We start from the raw sequence: 24962 nt of genomic DNA, 5'->3' as shown, positions 1-24962 counted from the left end.
TTTACAGAATTCAAATTTCACCAATTACTATCGTGAGATTCAAACCCACAGCTCCAGAACACTGGTCTGAAGTCCTGGATTACTAGTCCAGTGACATTACCTCAACATTAGTACACCCCCGTCAACACCCTCAAAACACTTTGCAAAATCTCCAGTCCATCTCAAAGAAGCTGGAATACAAGATTAACAGTCTTTTCAATTACATTTTGCATCATCCTTGAGTCTGCTCCACAATTGGTGAGTTTTATTCAGCTTTTCAACTTACAAAAGGTGATCAGTAGTCCATAAGAAAGTTGAAAAATTCACTTATAAAGCACATTGATTGTGAAGTGGTTTGAAGTGTTCACAATCAGTGTAGTCACTACTGTAATGCAGATGACAGCTTTCCCTGCAAGCAAAGGAGATCCTTTTTAGTTCCTGTCTTCTTTCCTTCTAAAAAGGTCCAAATTCTCCTTTCTAGTGAAACAAGGACATATTTGTACACCTTTCAATTTACTATTGTTACTCACTCCTTATGACTTGATCTCCCTCATTGAGAGAAAACCACATTTTGTTAGAGCACCTCCCTTCACAGCACAAAAAAGTGATGAATTTGCTATTTCAATTCCCAATATTGCTTCCACTGGCTTTGGTAAGACACAATGTTCTAATGAAGCTCAATACAAACTAGAAGGAACAACACCTCACCTTTTGACTCAGCACTCAAAAGTCTTTGTCACTCACTGTGTTCACCAATTTTTCATCATAACCTTTTCTTCCAAATTTTTTCCTGCCTCAATTATTTTTCTGGTTTCTTTCTTTGATCCTTCAATTTTCATTCAAACAGCTGCTCTTCAGCCATTTGTATCTCATCTATACATTTGTCTTTTCCTTTCTGTAATATGTTGATTTTGACTTTTGTGCCATGTGACCCCTTTAATCTCTCCTGCTTTCCCCACAGTCACGGAGCTTTTCTGGAGATCATCCTTCCCCACACCACTTGAAAGCAACTAAGTGTCTCTAAAAGGCAACTACACAATGAGCTGAGAGAAAAAATAAGGGGAGAAATATATTGCAAAGCTGAGAGGTGACAGATATAATTGGGCAGTAGGAGGGTGATGTGTGTAGAGTATAAACTACACATAGTCAGCTGAGATCCATGCATTGCTGGGGCTTCTGAGGCTGCAGCCAACGCATTAGCATTCCAGCAGGAACCTTGCAGCAACTGCATGGCTCATTCCAGAGAAAACTAGTCATCAGTAAACTCACAACATGCTGCTATTGCGACAGAATACTAACCAATTCATAGCCATGTGTAGTTATTGAAACATAATTTGTCTTATCAGAATCATTGCTGAAAATGTGTTGCTGGAAAAGTGCAGCAGATCAGGCAGCATCCAAGGAGCAGGAGAATTGACGTTTTGGGCATGAGCCCTTCTTCAGGAATGAGGAAAGGGTGTCCAGCAGGCTCAGATAAAAGGTAGAGAGGAGGGACTTGGGGGAGGGGTGTTGGAAATGCAATAGGTGGAAGGAGGTCAAGGTGAGGGTGATAGGCCGGAGTGGGGGTGGGGATGGAGAGGTCAGGAAGAAGATTGCAGGTTAGGAAGGCGGTGCTGAGTTTGAGGGATTTGACTGAGACAAGATGGGGGGAGGGGAAATGAGGAAACTGGAGAAATCGGAGTTCATCACTTGTGGTTGGAGGGTTCCTAAGCGGAAGATGAGGCGCTCTTCCTCCAGCTGTCATGTTGCTACAGTCTGGCGATGGAGGAGTCCAAGGACCTGCATGTCCTTGGTGGAGTGGGAAGAGGAGTTGAAGTGTTGAGCCACGGGGAGGTTGGGTTGGTTGGTCCGGGTGTCCTAGAGGTGTTCTCTGAAACGTTCCGCAAGTAGGCAGCCTGTCTCCCCAATATACAGGAGGCCACATCGGGTGCAGTGAATGCAGGAAATGATGTGTGTGGAGGTGCAGGTGAATTTGTGGTGGATGTGGAAGGATCCCTTGGGGCCTTGGAGGGAAGTAAGGGGGGAAGGTGTGGGCACAAGTTTTGCATTTCTTGCAGTTGCAGGGGAAGGTGCCAGGAGTGGAGGTTGGGTTGGTGGGGGGTGTGGACCTGACAAGGGAGTCACTGAGGGAGTGGTCTTTCGGAATGCTGATAGGGGTGGGGAGGGAAATATATCCCTGGTGGTGGGGTCCATTTGAAGGTGGCAGAAATGACGACGGATGATACGCTGTATATGGAGGTTGGTGGGGTAGTAGGTGAGGACCGGTGGGGTTCTGTCCTGGTGGCAATTGGAGGGGCGGGGCTCAAGGGCAGAGGAGCGGGAAGTGGAGGAGATGCGGTGGAGCATCGTCGATCACGTCTGGGGGGAAATTGCGGTCTTTGAAGAAAGAGGCCATCTGGGTTGTTCGGTATTGGAACTGGTCCTCCTGGGAGCAGATGCAGCAGGGACAAACGAATTGGGAATATGGGATGGCGTTTTTCACAGGGGGCAGGGTGGGAGGAGGTGTAATCTAGGTAGCTGTGGGAGTCGGTCAGTTTATAGTGAATGTCCGTGTTGATTCGGTCGCCCTAGATAGAAATGGAGACGTCTAGGAAGGGGAGGGAGGAGTCTGAGACAGTCCAGGTAAATTTGAGGTCGAGGTGGAAGGTGTTGTAAAGTACATGAACTGTTCAACCTCCTCATGGGAGCATGAGGCAGCGCCAATACAGTCATCGATGTAGTGGAGGAAAAGGTGGGGGGTGGTGCCAGTGTAGCTGCGGAAGATGGACTGTTCCACATATCCTACGAAGAGGCAGCATAGTTTATCAGAATCATTGGGAAGATTATCTAATGATATTTTTCTTTGTCTCTCCAAGCCCTTCCATTTTCTTTAATACACTTACCCAAAATACCAACAGCACTCAGTTTAATAGTACAAACTTAGCTGTGATGGGCAGGGCAATTGCATTCCTGTTTGTGATTTGTCATGCATAATGATAAACAAAAATAACTCCAACCTGGATAATGTTCAAACTTCAAGATGCATGACCAAAAGAAAATTATTCTGTTGCACTTCACACATATCTGTGTGTAATAAAGACAGCATTTCACATGGTCCTGTGTTCACATGGACTTCTCATTGGAGCCAACAAAACCAAATTTTCCGACGACCAGGCAGTCGTTATTCCAGCGGAGAGGAGAGTTGTGCATGGGCACCCCAAGGAATCCCCAGAGAAAGAAACATTAATACTGTTGTTGTGGTTCTGTTCGCCGAGCTGGGAATTTGTGTTGCAAACGTTTCGTCCCCTATCTAGGTGACATCCTCAGTGCTTGGGAGCCTCTTGTGAAGCTTCTCTTGCAACACAAATTCCCAGCTCGGCGAACAGAACCACAACAACAAGCACCCGAGCTACAAATCTTCTCCCAAGCTTTAAACATCAATACTAGCAGCAGGAGTAGGCCACTTGGCCTTTTGAACCTGCTCCACCATTCAATATGATCATTGTTGATATTCTATCCCAATGCCATATTCCTGCTTTCTCCATATACCCCTTGGTGCCTTTAATATTTAAAAATAACTCTCTTGCTTGAGCATACTCAGCAACCCAGCCTCCACAGTGTTATACAGTCACAAATTCTACAAGTTCACCACCTTCTGGAGGGAAGAAATGTATCCGTATCTCAGTTCTAAATTGCCTACTCTGTATCCTGAGACTGTGAATCCTGGTTCGACACTCACCCACCAAGAAAAATGTCCTCCGTACATCTTGTCTGTCCAGCCCTGTTAGAAGTTTGTACAATTCAATTAGATCCCCTTTCATCCTTCTGAAGGCTAGTGAATACAAGTCCAGCCAAATTAATGTATCTCATTGGACAGTCATGCCATCTCTGGTATCACCCAGTGAACCCCTGCTGCAGCCCATCTACGAAAAGTATATCCTCTCTTCAGCAGAAAGATCAAACTTGTATAGTACTCCACATGTGGTCTTAACAAAGCCCATTGTAGCAGGGGGAAAAGGGATTTCCCAAGAAGTTGAAGGTTCTGGTGGGTAATTCCTCTATGCCTGGAACCCTTTGAAAGCCTCCATTTAAACCAGAGGATTCTGGCAGTTCTGATGAAATAAATAAAGAATTACTCAGGAGACATCAAACTATTTAATAAATACACTAATTCCTCACTAACTATTTATATTAATGACCCTAGACTGAGTATTTTAAAACAGGGGCAATGTTTGTCTTCCTGGGATATCTTTACCCTACAAAGGAGCTGGCAGAATGGAAGTGAGACTCCAAGTTACTAAAGGAGTCCTGAGTGGAATCTCCTCTCAGAAATGCAGAGTTCTATCCTTTCCTAAGAATGAAGATTGCCACTCCTTGCAAAATCCATAGAATCACAGAATGTTACAACCCAGGATCCATTTGTTATTCCTCCCTGTGCTGACTCTTGGGATGAGTTATTTAATGAATTTAGACTCTACTATCCTTTCCCCATATCCCTGGAATTATTTCTCCTTCATATATTGTTCCAGTTTTCTTTTGAATGTTCTATTGACTCTGCCTCCACCATTTTTCGGGCAATGCATTCCAGATCACAATACACTGAAAAAAAATCACTGTTTCCATACATTGGATCTGGACCATTCCCTAATCACCTTGAACTTCTGCCCTTTCTGCTGGGGAAACTGCTTTTACCTCGTTCACTCTACCAATATAAAAATGATTTTTTTAAACATCTGTGACATCTCTCCTTAGCTTTCCTCAATCTCAGGAGGTCAAAGAGCTTCTCTGCTTTCCAGCACCTCAGGTACCATTTTTGTGAATCTCTTCTATATTCTTTCCAAACTCTTGACATCCTTCCTGAAATTTAGCATCCAGTGTTGAACACAATACTCCAGGCGAGGCCATGATGAAAGTATCAAAAAGTAACTTTCTTGAATCACTGCAGTGCATGTAATGTCATTACATTCGGGCGGCACGGTGGCACAGTGGTTAGCACTGCTGCCTCACAGCACCTGAGACCCGGGTTCAATTCCCGACTCAGGTGACTGACTGTGTGGAGTTTGCACGTTCTCCCCGTGTCTGCGTGGGTTTCCTCCGGGTGCTCCGGTTTCCTCCCACAGTCCAAAGATGTGCGGGTCAGGTGAATTGGCCATGCTAAATTGCCCGTAGTGTCAGGTAAGGGGTAAATGTAGGGGTATGGGTGGGTTTCGCTTCGGCGGGTAGGTGTGGACTTGTTGGGCCGAAGGGCCTGTTTCCACACTGTAAGTCTAATCTAATCTAAAAAAAACTATAGTGCTGTTAGGAAACAAGTTCCAGACTTTGACACAGCAACAGTGAAGGAATAATTCCATGTCAAGGTGGTAAGTGGCTTGTTAGGGGGATTACAAGTGATCATGTTCCCATGTATCTGCTGCCCTTATCCTTCTAGGCCAACAGTTGCCGCCATGGTGCTGAGAAGAAACTGGTACCTCACCATTCGTCTATGCATTGCTGGTCTCCACCAACCCCAATCCCCAGGCCAATAATGGATTGTGGCACCCACTACCAGAGACAATGACAGAAAAGGACAAGAAGAAGTATCTAACCATGAAGAAGCTGGGTGGGCAGAGGAGGGATGGTACCATTGCTGAGAAAGGCCACCAAGAGAACTGTGATCAAGAGACTGGGAGACCTAGAAAGTTGCCAAATATCTTGTGATATTTTGCATCAAATCAATAAAGTTGACATGCCTTGTTATACGTGATACAAGTCATGGATTTTGAATATGCTGTTGAAGGAACTTCGGTGAGTTGTTGCATTACATCTTGTAGATGCTACACACTGTTGTTATTGTGCATCAGTGTTGGAAGGACCGAATATTTAAGGAGGTAGATGGGGTACCAGTCAAATGGGTTGTGTTGTCCTGGAAAATGTCCAGTGCCTCAAGTATTGTTGATATTGCACTTATCCTGTTCAGTGGAGGGGGATGCTATCATATTGCTGACTTAGGGAGTCAGTAAATGAGAATCTGTATAAATACTCAAAAATAAAACTGACTTTCTTAACGAAGAATAGGGGAAATACAACATGTTTTGCGAAGTTAACTAGAAACAAACTATGGATAGGCAGATGCAGTGACCCAAATCGCTTTATGCTTTCTGTGCAAAGAAGGCACATTAACCCTTGGGGGCAAAAGTTCATATTAGAATTCAAAATGTAACATGTAGAAGTTAATTCTTTGAAAGGAGCAAAAAAATTATTTGAAATTAGAAATATTTCTTTGAAAGGGAATGGTTTCATTTCCACTTCTGCTTTCAAAGTCACCAAAATTTAGCATCACTGAAAATACCTCAGCATCAAGTTCTGCTTGGAACATCAAAACAAACAACAGGAGCAGCAGCACAGCCTCACACACTACATTAATGCAAGTGACATTCATACAAAGTCAGTCAGATTCAGGAATAATGTGTGATCGTTCAGCTCTATTACATGGTTGGTACAGTGACTACTACATGTTGGAACTCTAATAACATCAGAAACAAAAACAGAAACGGCTGAAAAACTCAGCAGGTCTGGGAGCATCTGTGGAGACAGAAAGCAGAGTTAACATTTTGGCTCCAGTGACCCTTCTTCAGAACATCGAATTATGTCACTTGCTTTTTTTTTAAACAAAAACACTGCACTTTAACAGCTAATGTGGAGGAAAAGAAGATTTGGTCCACACATTCATTCTAAGAGTTCTTGCAGTAAAGGTCCACCTCCTTAGTTTGACTTTCTCTGAGTTGCTGAAGGGAGTACACTCTATAACATTGTTTTGCCTCTACAGATGATCTCTGACCAGCTGTGTGCTCCCAACATAGTGGATATTGTTTCAGTTGTCCAGAGCGTGTGCTTTTTTTTTGGGTGGATTTGGATCTTGGCGTTCATTACTCATCAGGGAAAACATGTATTTTAGCAGATGACTAACACAAATAATGTTACTTAAATTTAGCACCACATACACAATCAACTAATAATGTGACCATACAACTTATAATAACAGACAAAAATGAGATTTAAGCAGGCATGAATGGTTTGAGATGTTTACCCATAATTGCTTTGACATATCAGTTTTATAAGTTAAAATGATACTTGGCTTTCTGATTACTTGCGCTAAAAAAATGAAATCTGCATCCTTTCATATGAAGGTTCCGAATTAAATGTGAAATATACACCCAGACACTTCCTGAACGCTGATCATGTCTAAGAGTTCTATAAAAACCAATGCAAGTTCATAAACTTTCTAAAAGATAGACAAAAACAATGAGGCAGTCATTTTTAATGCAGCCGAACAGAAACCGAATGCCAGGCGAAATCGATTCCATTACTTGACAATTTGAGTAAGAAAAGTGATCAAGTTCGTTGAACACAGCATGTGTCTGCAAGTATTAACACGACTATTTTCCAACAGGAATGCACAATCTCAAAATGAGGAGTGCACGTTTAAAAGATTGCAAACTTTGCTGGAAGTCATGTGAAATCGCATGTTCGGCACAGTCAGATCTGTACATACTTTTGTTTCACACCTTAATAACTCAACCTACCTGAAACAGGACTGTGCTTAAAGTCTGTGCGCTCTGCCTGGTTCCCCCCTCGCTTCTACGCAGCTCACTTCAAATGCTTTTGAAACAGCACATAAGTTATATTCTCTCCACTTATAGAAATAAACTCGGCACTAGGTCGAGGTTGCCAGTTAATACTTGTTGAATGCAAATAGTGTTTAAACCTGCTTACTTCAGCTTGCCCAATCACACTGTCCACCAGCAGTAACCCCGCGAAGCAGACAGAAGCAGGAAGTGGCGAAAACATTTGGAGGATCATCCCTCGTCCTCCTGGTCACGACTTTAGATGGCGCTGCTTTGTTAAAGCAAAACCATTCGCTGCATCTAACAGGTTTGCAGCTTTGCAGCTTTGTTCTGTTAAGATTTCGATATGCTGGTATTGGACTGGGGTGTACAAAATTAAAAATCAGACATCACCACGTTGTAGTCCAACAGGTTTAATTGGAAGCTCTAGCCTTCGGAGCGCTGCTCCTTCATCAGGTGGTTGTGGGGTGCACAATTGTAAGACACAGAATTTATAACAAAAGTTTACAGTGTAATGTAACTGAAATTATACATTGTAGAATACCTTGTTTATTAAGTCTCTTATCTATTAGGATGACCATGATAGTTTCACTTCTTTCATATGTAAATCACAAAACTTTTTATTTAAAAAGTTACATTATCAGGTTAACTTTAATAATTGGTGTCAGCCCAGATAATGTATTGAAGGTGTTAGCCCCCTGTGTGTTGTTGTCTGTGCCATAATGTTTAAAGTGATCCTAATCTAAAAAAATGAATTGACAGAATCTTACAAGGATTCATGCAGTTTTTAAGCAAGGTACATTGTACTTTGCTTTCCCCTGACGGTCAACAATGATCATCACTGGCCTCTGTCTTGCAGATTTGCGAATGAATCCATCCCCCCCCCAGAATATTTCCTGAGTGTCTGGTTCAGGAGTCCAGCAATGATTAGAGGAGGCTTCAGACCTTCAGGTGAACCTGTACCTCCACACACATCATCTATTGCATCCGCTGCACCCGATGTGGCCTCCTCTATATTGGGGAGACAGGCCGCTTACTTGCGGAACGCTTCAGAGAACACCTCCGGGCCGCCCGAACCAACCAACCCAAACACCCCGTGGCTCAACACTTTAACTCTCCCTCCCACTCCACCGAGGACATGCAGGTCCTTGGACTCCTCCACCGGCAGAACACAACAACACGACGGCTGGAGGAGGAGCGCCTCATCTTCCGCCTGGGAACCCTTCAACCACAAGGTATGAATTCAGATTTATCCAGTTTCCTCATTTCCCCTCCCCCCACCTTGTCTCAGTCGGTTCCCTCAACTCAGCACCGCCCTCCTAACCTGCAATCCTCTTCCTGACCTCTCCGCCCCCACCCCACTCCGGCCTATCACCCTCACCTTGACCTCCTTCCACCTATCCCACCTCCATCGCCCCTCCCCCTAGTCCCTCCTCCCTACCCTTTATCTTAGCCTGCTTGGCTCTCTCTCTCTCTTATTCCTGATGAAGGGCTTATGCTCGAAACGTCGAATTCTCTATTCCTGAGATGCTGCCTGGCCTGCTGTGCTTTGACCAGCAACACATTTGCAGCTGTGATCTCCAGCATCTGCAGACCTCATTTTTTACTTGTATGACCTGCTGACCCCTTCCAGTCTCTTGTGAATCACAACTGCCCTACAACACCAGGACCTTTCAGGGAAGAAGTTATCTTATGAAACAAATTAGATCTTTAATATTGTTATGATTTTAGGGAAGTAAATTCATACTATTGTCATCAGTGTTTTCAAATAGGATGTGCTCCTCAGATTTATGAAGATTAGGTCACCGAAACAATCTCATAATACAAAATATGTGCACATTGTGTGGGCCTTGTACCAATCTTTTAGAGATGAACTGGAATTGGGTGCCAGGATTAACAGTGCACTTTATTACACCAGCAGTTCTCTCAAGCTATATTTTAGTAGCAGCAACTAGGTGTTACATTGCATCCAGTTGTGGTGTAGAAACTAAAATAGTTTAATGTGTTTTCACTTCCTGTAACGGGGCCTCTTTACCACATACTTTACTCGGCCTAGAATGCAGATTTTTACTGTGGATTTGTTTATTTTCCTGCTACTATATTTTTGAGTTACTTTTGAAACACTCTCGGTTTGTATCAAACAGCAGCTGGAACCATATCCACTGTCAACTGTGGCGCCACAGGGTCCTAATGTCCATCTAATTAGAGATTCAAATTGATTTATTTCATCAGATTAACCCCATGTAGCCAACAGTGGTCATACTGAACAATGCAATTCCATCTACGTTTGCAGATACTTGCTTCTATGTAAAATCTAATTGAATTATCCACTGAATAGAGCAGTAACTGTAAGAAGTTGTAAGTGTGTGCTTAATTTATTTAAGATGATGTTCTGGTTAAGATGCTGTTGTGTATACTTTTATTATTATGACCATTGAGCAGAGGTGATCAATTCCTCCCTTTTAACCATTCCCCCCACCCCACCGCCATGTGGTCAGTTGCAAAAAAAAGCTTTATTTTTCAGCCTGCAGTTTCCGCGTGCCAATGAAAATTTAGTTAATCACATCAAAATGAAGGGGCCAATTAATAACAATGTTTTCTTGAGTTAAAAAGAGAATGTGTTATTGACTACCCCAACTGAAAATAACAAAACCACAAAACAAACATGCACACAAAAACAGGTAATAAGTTTAAAAAGAAAGGGGAGGGTGTTTTTTGCAGAGACAAAGGTAAAGGCTGTTGCAATTTAAATGATTTGGAGGGGCTGGTGTTGAACTGGGGTGGGCAAGTTAAAAATCACACAACACCAGCTTATAGTCCAACAGGTTTATTTGGAAGCACTAGCTTTCAGAGGTCGCTCCTTCATCAGGTGATTATGGAGGTTAAGATCATGCTCACAGAATTTATAGCCAGAGGAGTCCAGTGTCATGGAGATGTGATACAGTAAACAATTTTCGATTAAAATGTTCATCTTTTATAATGTTCTTTGATATGTAAATCACAGAACTTTGTTTAAATTACATTCTCAAGTTTAAAGTTTTTTGAATCCTTCATTTGTGATGGTGAAACTGGAATCCCAGTTTTATTTATTGACTGTTTGCTCAGTGGTGAGCAAGCTTGGAGGTAACCTCGATCTTGACGTAAAGGGTGATTTTTTTTTCAAAATTGCATTTCTGAGATTGAGAAGGGGAAAGAGAAGAGATTTCAGTAACGAAAACAGAAATTGCTGCAGAAACTCAGTAGGTTCTGGCAGCATCTGTGAAGAGAAAGTAGGGTGAATGTTTCTAGTCTAGTGACCCTTCAGATCAGACCTACTGAGTCTTTCCAGCAATTTCTGTTTTTGTTTCATATTTCCAGCATTACAGTTTTTTTTTGCATTTAAACACATTCAGTATCCTTGGTGTATTATGCCTGTGTTGTTTCCCTCAATCCTTTGTTGCTCAAAAACTGCTGTTGGTATACCATTTCTTTGTGGATTCTGGTATCTGTATCATCGTTTCATTTTAAGCTGGATAGTTATCAGCAACCTCTCGTTCCCGACAGTTGAATATATCATGCACGTGTGAATAAAGCAAGAGATGTGGATTTTATATCTCAAAGAGTTTCAGTGACTCTTGATTACAATCTTGATTGTGATGCAATTAGTTTTGTGTATTCCATGTGCTTTGCCTCAGCTGATCAGGTGATCACAGCAGTAACCTGAGGTCAGCAATATTCTTTGTAAAGCCACTTTTAGTCCAGAAAGCCTCACCTATTAAAGTCAAGTTATGCTTGTTTAATATTAGTGGACCACTTTCACTACTATCTTAACATTATGCAAAAGTTCTGAATTATGATAATGTTTGATTTTGCTGTTTGCTGCTTTCAGGGGACAAAAGGGTTAAAAGTAAAAAGACATACACTTTTCACAGAAGAGGCAAATCAGGACAGGACTTATACACTTAATGGTCCTGAGGAGTGTGACTGAACAAAGAGAGCTTGGAATGCAGGTTCATAGTTCCTTGAAACTAGAGTTGCAGGTATATAGATAGTGAAGAAGGTGTTTGGTATGCTTTCCTTTATTGGTCAGAGCATTGAGGATAGGAGTTGGGAGGTCAAGTTGTGACTGTACAGGACATTGGTTAGGCCACTGTTGGAATATAGTGGAATAGTGTATCTGAAGGATATTGTGAAACATGAAAGGGTTCAGAAAAGATTTACAAGGACGTTCCCAGGGCTGGAGGATTTGAGCTACAGGGAGAGGCTAAATAGTCTGGGATTGTTTTCTCTGGAACTTCGGAGGCTGAGGGCTGACCTTATAAAGGTTTATAAAATCATGAGGGGCATGGATAGGGTAAATAGACATGGTATTTTCCCTGTGGTGGGAAAGTCCAGAAATAGATGGCATAGGTTTAGAGTGAGACAGGAAACATTTAAAAGGGACCTAAGGAGTAACGTTCAAGCAGAGGGAGATGCGTGTATGAAGTGAGCTGCCAGAAGTGGTGGCAGCTGGTACAATGACAACATTTAAAAGCTATCTGGATTGGGTATAAGAATAAGAAGGATTTAGAGGTATATGGGCTAAGTGGTGGCAAATGGGACTAGGTTAGTTTAGGATATCTGGTTGGCGTATACAAATTGGACTGAAGGGTCTGTTTTCATGCTGCACATCTCTATGATCCTATGACTCTATTTCTGCTCACCATTCTGGCTCCAAACACAGACCTCCAATTGCCTGAAATGATGCAAAATGGTGTCTGTTTCATGTGGTGTGCTTTAATGGTTACTCAATCAAGCAACTTATAACCGAGGTCACATGTCTATGACAACTCATGAAGGTGCAAAGTCCAAATGGATTTCTTCAAACATCCCCTTAGCATTCGCAAAAACGCCATTCTGATGCACTATCTTTGTAATTACAATATATCCAAGTTAGTAATAATATATGATCAACAAGGAAAATTATCATTCATGCACAAACCTATCCAAATTTAAATCAGTCTCACTTTTGTCCATCTCTTCACATAAATTTCATCCATAATCTCTAAAGTATTCATGTCTTTTAATTGCATGCATGCTTGTTGTTCTGGTCAATTTGTCGAGCATCGGCTCATTCCTCGTTTGATGTTCCTGATTTGAGACTAACATTTCCTGATAGTGTTTCATTTGAGCAAAATAGTTGTCTTTCAGTCTCAATGTCCTTGCTCAGTTGATGACTTCCACAGCATATCAAGCTGCTGCTGTTAGTTGTTTCATTTGAGTGAAAGCTGCCTGTTGTTCCGAGTCCCAGCACTGCTGCACATTTTTTAGCAGTGCATGTATGGAGAAGTTCACAGTCTGAGGACAAAATAAGCAAGATCCTTGTAGAGAGTTCCTGAAACACTGTTTTGGTTCCCCTGGACCTGAACCTGAACTCTGATTTCTGTCCAGAGATGCTGCCAGGTCTGCTGAGGTTTCCAAACAATTTCTGTGTTTGTTTCTGTTGCCAAAGACATGCAGGTGGGGTGCATGAGCCATGGTAAATATGGAGATAGGGTTGGAGTGGTCGGTCTGGGTGGGATGCTGTTCGAACCATCAGTGCAAACTCGATGGGCCAAATAGCCTATTTCCATACTTTAAGGATTCTATGATTCTATCTTACAGCAGAGGTCACATAGCAAAGGTAAAATGTATAAATGAATTTCTCAAACATTGCCACTGTGTCTTAGAAAGCCAACAGGTCTTACAGAGAGTACTGTTCAGAATTAAACATAACCAGACTTGCAGAAGTCATAAATGTAGGGACCCTTGTGGTCACAGAGTTTCAAACAGCAAGGGTTAAAATTATCTATCTATTATCCCCTCAACATCTTTGTTAAATAAATTACGTTAATATTTCCCACTGAATGTCATTGTCTCTTTCCTTTTTGCCTTATCCTAGGATTGCAGTTAAGCTCAGGGAATCTTATAAGCACAGACCCTGTCTGTTATTCAGATTGTCATGAGTCAAGCCCTTGTCTAGACATATAAGTACATGAAGTTGGTTGATACTTCAGTAGCAGCACTGATGGTGTTCTCTCTTGTTGGAAATGTTGGCTCAGGTCAGAATTAAACTGCAGTATAGATCAGAAGCATTCCATAACATAACTGAAGGAAGATCATTGTAAGTGCTATCGTTTACATTTGTGAATCATAGAATCCTTACAATGCAGCAGGAGGCCATTTGACCCACTGAGTCTGCACTGACTGAAAAGTATTACACTTAGGCCTCATAATCTGCATTTAGCTCAGTCAATCCGCCTAACGTGCACATCTTTACACTGAGGGTGGAAACCGGAGCACTTGAAGGAAACCCACTCAGGCACGGGGAGAATGTGCAAATAGTTGTCCAAGGCTCAAATCAAACCCGGGTGTCTGGTGGTGTGAGGCAGTAGTGCTAACCACAATACCATCCTTTAGTTGACGTGGTGGCACAGTGGTTGACAACCAGAACCTCCAAAATCCGGTGGGTTTAAAAAATGTCCCATTGCCCTTTGTGGAACTTGCCTGCCACACATACTCACTGTGTATCACCAATCACGCTTCAACAGCAATTACCTGGCTATAATGTTTCATATATGTAATGATATTGCTAAAACAAATGTATACTGTTGAATAAACTGCAACAGAATGCAGTAAATGTACACAGGCAGCAAATCACAAATGTGAAACTCATGAATGAATCTGATGAGAGTTCACTTGAGTTTTGCAGCACTATAAATACCTGTGCAAATATGACACCATTTAAAGTAAGATTAAATAATTGCTCACTATTTTAAAAGAAAGATATTCAAAAATATACTGACCTTTTTTATTTGTTATTTCTATTGTCACATAATAACTTCAATAATGATAACGCTTGAACTTCAGGCACTGTCAGTGAGCTGCATACAGAAGCGAAGTTATATTTGTAGGAAACTTTAGTGGGCAAGAGGCTTCATAGTAGTAGATGAATAAAATCCGTAGGGTTTTTAGTAGGCTGGAAAATGCCTGATGCGAGTGGCATCTAATAATAGGAAGAATATATGCTGCTGATTTAATTTACTGCTTATCTGAAATACCGTGAGGTCATGGCAATTTTATCTCAGTTTGATTAACATGTTGTCAGTCGACTATCTCGTACTGCAGCCGAGTGGGAAGCAGCTACTCATGTGGAAAATCAAGCAACCTTGGCCAGCTGACACCACTCATCGCTCCTTCAGATGTAAGAGGTCTGGAGAATGCCGGAGAAACCCATGTAGAGAAGGTGAGTTGTCAGTTCAGGGCAGGAAAACCTCACAAAGGAAAGAGAATAAAATAAATTTGAGTGACCTCTGTTGCTTTATGGCAGGCATCTCTCCTAGAACACTCTTTCCGACCATGTCACTGTGATGCTGGCTGCAGGTCTCTCCTCCAGACCGTTTCACTGTGGTTGGGCCTGTGACATTGACCTGAAGATCTCCTGTAGAGATGCCCTGGAGCTAAGATGACTAACTTCCAATAACTTCCAATAACCACAAGCTGCTGCTGTTGTTTTGGGAGCATGTTCAAATGATGCTACTTTCTTATTTCATTGAAGATCCACGACTGCTAAACCCATTTTATTGGAGATGTATCATTTTCAGCTCATTCACATTATGTGTAGATTGATTAAGTCTTAGAAGATTGTATTGTGTTCACAGTGGTGTCAAGAGATTCAGAGTAATTGTGTCAATGATGGGCCAGTAGTTCACATAGTTGACAAAAGTTAATTCATGTCATAAAGGAATGAATGATCCTAATGTGGATAGAATTACAGAGTACTATACATATATATATATATATATATATATATATAGTATATCACCAATTGTATTCAATATCTATCATGTATCAGTCATAGGTATTGAATTTAAGATCAAACTGACTAATTTGACCAGACTATGATAAACTAGAAGGACAGGTTTATCAGTTTTTCTTTACTTCTATATTAATTATTACAATTAAAATCTACTTCTTTGTCAGTTCCTCTGTGTACTTTTTAGCCCACTGATAAATTCAAGTGATGACAACAATAAATAGGTATATCGTAAGTATTTGCATGACAAATCATCTTGATAAGAATTGTAAAGAAAACAATCAAAGTGGGACCTCACAAATCGATTTACTGTCCTTGAAGTGCAGTGCAGAAATGACAACTGAATCTGCTTTATTCATCTGGGCTTATGGAGTGTTACAGGAGCCACCGAAACAGCCTTCACATTGTAGTTCACCAACAGCCCAAGGGACTTTCACTACTTTTATTAATGGCCCTGCTGAATCAAGTTCACAACCACCAGATGAAGTAGCAGTGCTCCAAAAGCTAGTCCTTCCAAATAAACCTGTTGGATTATAACCTGATGTTGTGTGATTTTTTAACTTTGTACACCCCAGTCCAACACCGGCATTTCCAAACCTTGCCTGCTGAATCAGATCACTCACTCAAAACCAAGCATTATCTTTAAGAGAGATTCTTGGAAATATACAATCCTATTCGACATAACGGAGGTATAGTGCAGAAATGTCTGTTGATGCCTTTTTCAGAAAGTTAGATTTTTACACGTTCTCCCTAATTCTACTAAATTGGCCATAATAGCTAGGGATATTCAGGCTAGGTAGATTAACCATGGGAAATGTAAAGTTACAGAGATGGGGTGGGATGCTCTTCAGAGGGTTGGTGTGGTCTCAATGGGCCAAATTGCCTGTTTCTACACTGTACAGATTCAATGATTTTTCAATTTAAAATGAGATTTGATTAGATTAGATTACTTACAGTGTGGAAACAGGCCCTTCGGCCCAACAAATCCACACTGACCCTCCGAAGAGCAACCCACCCAGACCCATTCCCCTACATTTACCCCTTCACCTAACACTACGGCAATTTAGCATGGCCAATTCACCTAACCTGAGGATGTACTTTCGACTGAATAATTCAAATCAATATCCTTACGTTTTTGATCTGTTTTTTATTACCTTTGAATTAAATAGTTCCACACAGAACAACTATCAGAGATACAGAGTAGAATTTATAAATGACTGACTGTCTGTCCAGTGTAATCTCAAATTGAGAAACTGATTGATCAGAGTTCCAGCATCACCACTGAAATTGAATGACTGCTTTCTTAGGACAAAACACACTCTCAGAAAGTAGCAGTGTTATATCCAGGTGGTCTAACAAAAAAAGCACCGAACGGAGAACTCATTTAGATTAATGTTTACCATTTGCATATGTAAAACAATTGGATACCCTTGGACCTACTCGGCTTAATGGCCTGAGTAATTTTTAACGTTTGAGCAGATTTGACAGATTGGCAGTATTTTGTTTCTTGTTTGGATACAAGAAGAATTTTATATTATTAATTGGCAGCAGGAATAAACATGTCAAACACAAGATAAACTAGATATGAATACATGCTTTCAGGGGCAATCCTGCAGACTGCTGCTGTGGTCCATTTCCATTTAGATAAGTAGTGTTATAAACAATGCCAGTGATTTATTCAGTCATTTCATCTGAAATGGAATGTACACAATATAAATTGTCACCCACATGACTACTGAGTCAAATAATATAACAGGGAGAAATATGCCAAGTGAACATTTTGAAGTGCAACCATATATAATAAAACAAAAAATATTGCATTTTTATTCTGCGTTTCATTTCCGACATTGTGTTTATGAGAGAAATTTCAGGAGGGTGTTGTCAACATGGAGTAAGTGGCATAATCACAAGAGGAATTCAATAAGGTCTTTCTCGACATTGAGAGGAACTCCCTGCACCTCTTAGTTATTGCTAGTTGGTGAGGCAAGATTCTCACTAGGCAGCGACAATTTGGAAACTAATGGGGACTGAAATTTGTTTACTGCCTCATTAATGCTGCACCTTGCCTCAGAGGTATTCAGCTTTTATTTCACCAACCACACTGAATAAAGTTGACACTGAAAGAACGTGATATGGAAATCAGAGCTGTACCTGACCAATGCAGCTCAGTAGGCAAAAGTGAGGGCTGCAGATGGTGGAGATTAGAGTCGAGAGGTTAGTACTGGAAAAGCACAGCAGGTCAGGCAGCATCTGAGGGGTAGGAGAATCAATGTTTCAGGCAAAAGCCTTCTCACTGCCAGTTGTGACCAACCTCTGTCTTCATCAGCATCAAACATCATCTCAGGGCGTGACTGGTGCCTATGAGCTGCACATCCACCTTGCTAGCATTTGCTATTTGCCATCCTCTCACGATCTTCAAGGCATCTCTCCAGTCCAATAGCAGGCTGTTTAGGAACTGCAGACTTGCGCTGCAGACTGCATTAGCAACAACTGAAAGGCTGTAGCAAGAAAACTTTGCATGTATGGACGGAATAAAACTGGGCTGCATCTCAGGGCTGCTCAGTTGCTGTCTTAGCATGCCTTCACTGAGTCTCCACTTCCATGTTCACAGTATCCCTGCCTTGCCTTGCTTATTTGTCACAACCTCTCTGGTTTGTTAACAATCTTCAATCAAGGGAGGGGCATTTTGCTGTACAGCGGTGGGCTAGATTAATTTCACATCTGCACCATGTGCCAGGAACGATCATGCCAAACACATTGTGTGTACAAAAAGCAAGCAGCCATGTCTTGCAGTCTTAGATAATTCCTCTTCCCTTGTCCATAGAATCAACAGTCAGTCAGGGGATCTTGGTGCAGTCATTTAAGAGCAGCTTCGCAATCCAGAGACTTATCCATAGTCAGGAATAAGGGCAGGTTGATTTTGCCAGGAGGTCCATGCCTCTGCAGTTCGGGGTCACAGTCAGTCACTAACAACCAGTCAGGAAGTTAGGGATGATGCAGTGGGATATCAGTCAGGGATCTGGACAGGGCTGTCTGATTAGGTCATTTAGGGGGTCCCTGCCCGGGATCACGATGTTAAGTTTGTTCACACAAATTAAAGAGAAAAGGGAATGTGGAGAGCATAGAGGGTTTCTGGAAAGGAAATTTATGAATCCATTCATAGAGATTGGGAGCTGCAGGTCACAGGGACTGGCTGTTGACAATTGTGGAGGGGAACAACCGTATTTGGAAGCTGAGAGTACAGTAAGAGGGAAGAGGGTCATGCTGTTAACTGTCAGAGTCACATTGACTTCCAGTGGAGGAGAGTGTAGGACCACCCCTGGTATATCCACCTTATATATTCGCCAGTGGCCACGGTGTGAAGGTGGGCAGATATGTGGATGGGAGATGTGAAGCCGATGAAATTTTTGGGAAGGGTAATCAGGAAGTTATGTGAATGTTAAGGACCTCACTCCCACATCAAAGCTGAGGATGAATGCCATTGGACAACGATTGTTCAGTGTAACCTTCCACTCTGCAGGAACATGAAAGTATGCAGTGGGAAAGGAAATGGCTCTGACGCCACTCAGAGTGGGTGTGACAAGTGTCTCGACCTGTGGTGGGGAGGGGTTTCAGGACCTACTAATGTGAGGCGCTGTGCTCAGACTCATGCACGATCCAGGGAATGGACCAGTGGATCTTTGAACCTCAGCAATCCTAATGCATCAATCCCATGCATAGTACATGCATCCTTGCCCCAGACACCACTGAGAACCTCATTCATACCAGCAGGTTTGTACTCAGAGACAAGCGAAAGAGTTCATGAGGAACACTAGTGCCAGCAGAACGCATTCTCGATATAAGTCTTGGATCTCATGTATCCACATGCCACAGGAGGCTCTCAGTGCACAAAGTGATTAATGTACATCCTGTGTGAACCTGCCCTTTTGTATCATGCTGTTGCATTTACATTAGGGCCAACACTGACTCTCAGACATGCAGGAATAGTTTAATGACAATCAATTTGGAACAACTTCATGCTTCATTTCTTTGCAATGGCACCTATGTCATGAAAATGCTCTCAATAGATTTTGACCTCCCAGTGCATCTCTTGCTGTATCTGGTTCCCCAGCTGGGCTGGAAGGAGCAGCACAGTGGATCAGTGGCTAGCACTGCTGTCTCACAGAACCAGGAACCCAGGTTCGATTCCAGTCTCAGGCAACTGTCTGTGTGGAGTTTGTACGTTCTCCCTGTGTCTGCATGGGTTTCCTCTGGGTGCTCTGGTTTCCTCCCACTATCCAAAAATGCGCAGGTTAGGTGAATTGGTCATGGGAAATTGCCCATAGTGTTCAGGGATGTGTAGGTTAGGTGCATTAGTCAGGGGTAAAATTAGTATAATAGGATAGGGGAATGAGTCTCGGAGGGTTGGTGTGGACTTGTTGGGCTGAAGGACCTGTTTCCACACTGGGGATTCTATGATACTATGAGCCTGTAGGCCTGGAGGTTTCATTGGGTGACCCTGGGATCTTTGGGTCTTGATGGCCCAATATGCAGAGGTTCAACATGCCTGAGAAAATGGATCATGCTCAATATGAATGTCCTAGTATTGGAGCGGAGAGGCAGGCAGAGTGGAGGTGAAGTACCCACTCACTTCTGCCATGGCCCAAGAGGAGACTTCTGAGCATCCTGGTGTGGTTCATTCTCCAGCTGTGTGCCTCCTTGGGAGGAAGGGCACTTGAATGTGAGCCAGGCTCTCCATCATGCTTTTGGTTTGAGGACAAATAGCTGGACTGATGCAGTATAGATGTGTGCCCCTCTCCAGCAGTGCTCTGAGGGTGCTTGACCTGGTTCTCCATGGCAGCCAGCAGCCTTTCCATGGAGGCAGCCAAACAGTTAGGTGATTCACTGTAACAGCTTCAGGGCAATAAAGGCCATTGCATCTCACATTCCTTTCCTTTGCTGCTGTCCTCCCTGTGTCCATGTGGGTGAAATCCCTGATTGCCAACACCACAGAATCCTCTCATGCCTGAAGTGTTATTAACTGCATTGAAGAGGATGGGGGATGGGGGGTGGGGGAGGGGGGGAGGGGTTGCAGTGGTAGTCTTGACAACACTTCCTCTGACACCTCAGTACTCTGGTCCTGAGTGATCAGCAGATGTCTTCCGGCAGAACAGCCCATTTCTCAGCTGGTACACTGGGCACCCTGCTGGTACCTGCAAGACCACAGAGAGAGAGAGAGAGAGAAGACTTCATGGCCAGAGGTTAGATGTAGTAAGCAATGAGTAACACACATAGTGGGCTGACTGGAAGAGTTGCAGTGGAATGAAGAGTGGTGCTAACTCACCCTGTGGTGGGACGTGGATATTTCAGCAACACTGCAGCAATAGTTCTGGTCTTTCCCTGAGTGGGTCAGTTTTCTCCTCACTGGGGGTGAGAAGTCTGGTATTGGGCACCCCTCCACCCTGCTGTGAGCCACCTCCTCCTGCAGAGGATGAGAGGTGCAACTTGGTAGCACAATTGTAGGTGCTCATGCAGGTGGATGTTAGGTGGGGAGGTGTACAGAGGGAGTGAGGAGACAGCACAGAGACCATGCAGTGTTTGTGGGAAGGAGGGGTGAGAGAAGGTGTCACAGGCAATTGTGAGAGTGGCAGATTCTTTGTGGGAATTGGGACTAGTGGCTGAGAGGAGAGCGTGACACTTGCCCTTGTGGAGCATAGAATGTCATTGACCTTCTTCCTAATTCTGCTGGCTCGTATCCAGGAGACAGCACCAGTGCGGGTGGCAGTCTCAAATCACGCTGCCAAGGTCTGGTCTCATGACCTCCTCTGCCAGTCCTCTGAGAAAAGGATGTTCTTTCCCTGTACCATCCTGCCCTTGCAGACTTCTGGCCATTGTCAAAAAGCTTTGGCACCATCTTTCCCTTCTCTGTCATCTGACTCTACTTCAGTCACCCCGCAGGACAACTGTGGGATGCCAGTGCTTGACTGGGTGCACAACTGCCTTTCAAAGATGGCACAGGTGCCTGGGTGAGTTGTTCCAGGAATGGCAGATGATAAGATGGGGTAAAGTTATGCAAGAGGTGTGCCATAGAGGTGGGGTCAGTAGTTAATGATATATATTTGGTAGCAAACAGTGAGAAATCTGTCGTCCTTGCAGAGATCAATATATTCAAACAAATTAGCGCAACGTGGACTTAGCTAAAGAAGTCGCAAAATGCAATCCTATAATTAGCTATTTCTCAGTTTAATGAGATGATTGCAGCTCTTTTTTATTTTTACTTGTACTGCACATCTAATCCTTGATATTTTGGAAATTTTGAATATGTTTCTCGCAGTTGACAGCAAACAGTAGCAAGGTAAAAAATGAGGTCTGCAGATGCTGGAGATCACAGCTGAAAATGTGTTGCTGGTTAAAGCACAGCAGGTTAGGCAGCATCCAAGGAATAGGAAATTCGACGTTTCGGGTATAAGCCCTTCATCAGGAATCAGGATTCCTGATGAAGGGCTTATGCCCGAAACGTCGAATTTCCTATTCCTTGGATGCTGCCTAATCTGCTGTGCTTTAACCAGCAACACATTTTCAGCAAACAGTAGCAAGCCAAGACTTGTTGTTATAACATTGCTTCCTACTTCCTCTGTCTAGTGATAGTAAAGCCTGGTGCGCCTTGAAGATAATTGGGGACATGAATTTGAGTGACGTTGAATGCATATTCTTGGTGAAAGATCATCAGAGCAAGCCCTGGAAATGACAATTAAGTCTTTCTCCACCAGGCCCACCTCTTTAACCAAACGAGCATAGTGCTTGTAAAAGTAGGCTGTGGCGCGGCAGTCATGTCACTGGATTAGCAATTTGGGCTAATGTTCTGGTATATGGGTTCAAATTCCCACCAGAGTGGATGGTGACACTTAAATTGAATAAAACTCTAGAGTTAAAAACTTGGTTTATGGTGACCGTAGAACTAGTGATGATTGCTGCTCTTTCGGCAAGGAAGACTTACCTGGTCTGGCTAACATGTGACTCCCAGCCCACAGGGCTGTGGTTAACCCTCAAATGGGGAAGTAGGGATGAGTAATAAATGCTGGCCTAGCCAGTGATGTCCATATCCCATGAATTAAAAAGAAATTAAATCAATGTTTGTTAAAAACATCCTGCGACTCCCACTTCCTCAAACATTTTTATCATCCGATGTCAGAAATATTACTTAGATTTTGTTTCTATTGAATATTGGTACACCCCGAAAATGGAAATATCATAATATTTACTGTGTAGCATGAGATTTCATCTCACAGCTTTCACAGCAGTAACTAACATGTCAAAATTGAATTGAAAACAAAAGGAAGTATTACAAACACTACAGAAGTCACGATGCCCGATGAACTGGCGCCAGCAATTTATCTGGCAGCAAATGCATTCTACTATCAGTGTGTTTTAAAAACAAGAAGTATTTGTTCTTAGAAAGAATGATAAATACACACTTAGAAGAAGGTGGGTAAGGAGACAATGATCATCCAGTGTCATTGGCCAGAAGGGTTCAGATAATTGAATGACGCAGTACAAGTTACTTATTGTTAGAAAAATGACAAAATGACAAATGACAACAATAATTAGGAGGAAGGATCTCAGACAGCAGCCTCATCAAACAGTTCTTGAACATAGTAGTTTCATCAGGCAATCCCCGAAGAACAGTCTCATTGAGCAGTCCTCACCAGGTTGAGGGAAGATGGACCAGAAGAAGAGGAAGAAGATCCAGGAAGAGTTCTGTAACCCATCAACTAGAGAGTAGAATGCTGCAACCAGATCAAAATGAGATCAAAACATTTAATGCCCATATCCTGTTTGACCTCTGATATCAGTGAAACATCCCCAACTGACACGCTTTTATACTTTTTTTATCTAATTAATTAATGTATCTTAACTAAAATTAACGTCTTAACAAATTTAGTAAACTATCAGAAAATTGCTTCTAAATCATCAACTGCCTATATTAGGTAATTGAACATCTAAAATAAACAATTCTTTTGCATGTATTAGCCTGGGTTGAAGTGTTTGGCAACTCCTGGACTGCTCTGCATAACCACATTGACACTTGCTCTCCACTGATTCTCTTTTACTCCAGAAGTATCATGAAAATTTAAAGGTTTGCTGACTCCCAGCTTATTTTGTGGTTTGACTCTCAGCAACAGAGGGAAAAACCAGTAACGCTTGGAATGAAAGTACTGTTCTCACTGCAGCTCCAGTCTGAAGTAAAGAAGATGGGCCACATTAGTGTGTGGCATTTGCAATTTTTATCAGCGTTTCCTGACAGACTATGAATTCTCAAACAAAAATCTTCTGCCGTGGTCTTCAGCCACAGTCTTTAACCCTCCTCATTATCTCTCACACTCACCCTCCCTAGTGACTGTACTCCAACATCTCCATTTTGTTCCAATTTCTCTGATTCCTTGGTCCAGTTCTCAATCGGGCCTCTCAGTCTTTCCACACTGTTGTGGGAAATATGGTGTAAAATGAAAATCATTATATCTGACACAAGCTGTTTATGGGCTATTTTGGGATATCCTGATGTCATATATGTGCTCTACTCCATCCCCATTTCCCTGTAAATATTGAGGCCTAAAGAAAAGATAACAGGAACTGGGAGTGGAACTCGAGGAAGCCGAGTTGGGAATTCATTGCCACGATGTTCAATCCCATCCAACAGCTTGATTACAAGAGTTAGGCTGACTACCCAGTGCAGTGCTGAAAGAGGGCAGCACAGCCAGAGGTGTTACCTTGCAGAAATGAACAAATGCCCCTATTTGACCATTTAAGGTTCACAAAGATATTCCACACAAATCTGTCAGAGAAGAGCTGCATGCAAATTGAAAAATAGAAGAGGGTTGAGGGGCTGAATGACTGACTTCCACTCCCTACACTGGCTTCTAGTTTAGTTGGAGAAACAGCTGCACAGCAAAAGGCAGGCAGCCACAGCTGGAGGAGCTGCAGCTGCACCCTGTGACTTGATACCAACGGGGGAATGCGCCGTGAAGATACAGGACTGGAACTTGGCAAAGGAAACTGCAAATTGGGCCAAAATTCAAGACTCACATCACAGTGATCCTTCATTCACAGTATCTCCTAGGTACTCCCACAAGCTCTGACACCCAAGCTGCGATATATCAACAACATCATAACAGCTGCTGGCTGAAAATTCCTCCCCTGCTAACTTATTCCCTCCATAGCAGGTGGATTGGCTGCAGGGCCCTTCAAAAGGGTGAGGTTCTGTGTTTTACCTCACACCCCCTCCACTGTTCCTCACAAGTATGAGCATTGTGTGACTTATAAGGTCAGTGATAGGGCAAAACACAGGCTTGAATGCAGAGAACAACTGAACTGGAGACAGTGAAGCTGGCAGAGCACAAACTGGAGATGTGGGTGCTTTTATCCAAAAACAAAATGGTCAGTTTAGGGAGCCAAATATCCAGAGCCAAACATTTGGAAAGAAGAAAGCTTTCCAATTCAAGTGTTTGTTGGAGTAATGAAGGTCTGTGTTCTGCAGTTTCCAATGCACCATAATGTTCGAACAGTTTCTGAGACTGGAAGAGGCTAGTTCTTTACAGGGTGATTAAGAT

General features: G+C 42.6%; 1 protein-coding gene across 3 annotated transcripts in view; it reads right to left on the bottom strand.

The window, feature by feature from the left end:
- arap2 (ArfGAP with RhoGAP domain, ankyrin repeat and PH domain 2) overlaps nucleotides 1-7745 on the bottom strand; it is a 309350-nt gene extending 301605 nt beyond the window's left edge. For all 3 annotated transcript variants that reach the window (XM_060825023.1, XM_060825033.1, XM_060825042.1), the window contains exon 1: nucleotides 7521-7745. The gene's annotated coding sequence lies outside the window, so the exon portion shown is untranslated. The remainder of the gene's footprint in view (nucleotides 1-7520) is intronic.
- Nucleotides 7746-24962: the final 17217 nt, after the last annotated feature.

Source organism: Hemiscyllium ocellatum, chromosome 1 (genome assembly GCF_020745735.1).
Source record: "Hemiscyllium ocellatum isolate sHemOce1 chromosome 1, sHemOce1.pat.X.cur, whole genome shotgun sequence".
Lineage (NCBI taxonomy): Eukaryota > Metazoa > Chordata > Chondrichthyes > Orectolobiformes > Hemiscylliidae > Hemiscyllium > Hemiscyllium ocellatum.
Note: the sequence above shows the minus strand (reverse complement) of the source record. Positions and strands in the feature narration are given on the sequence as shown.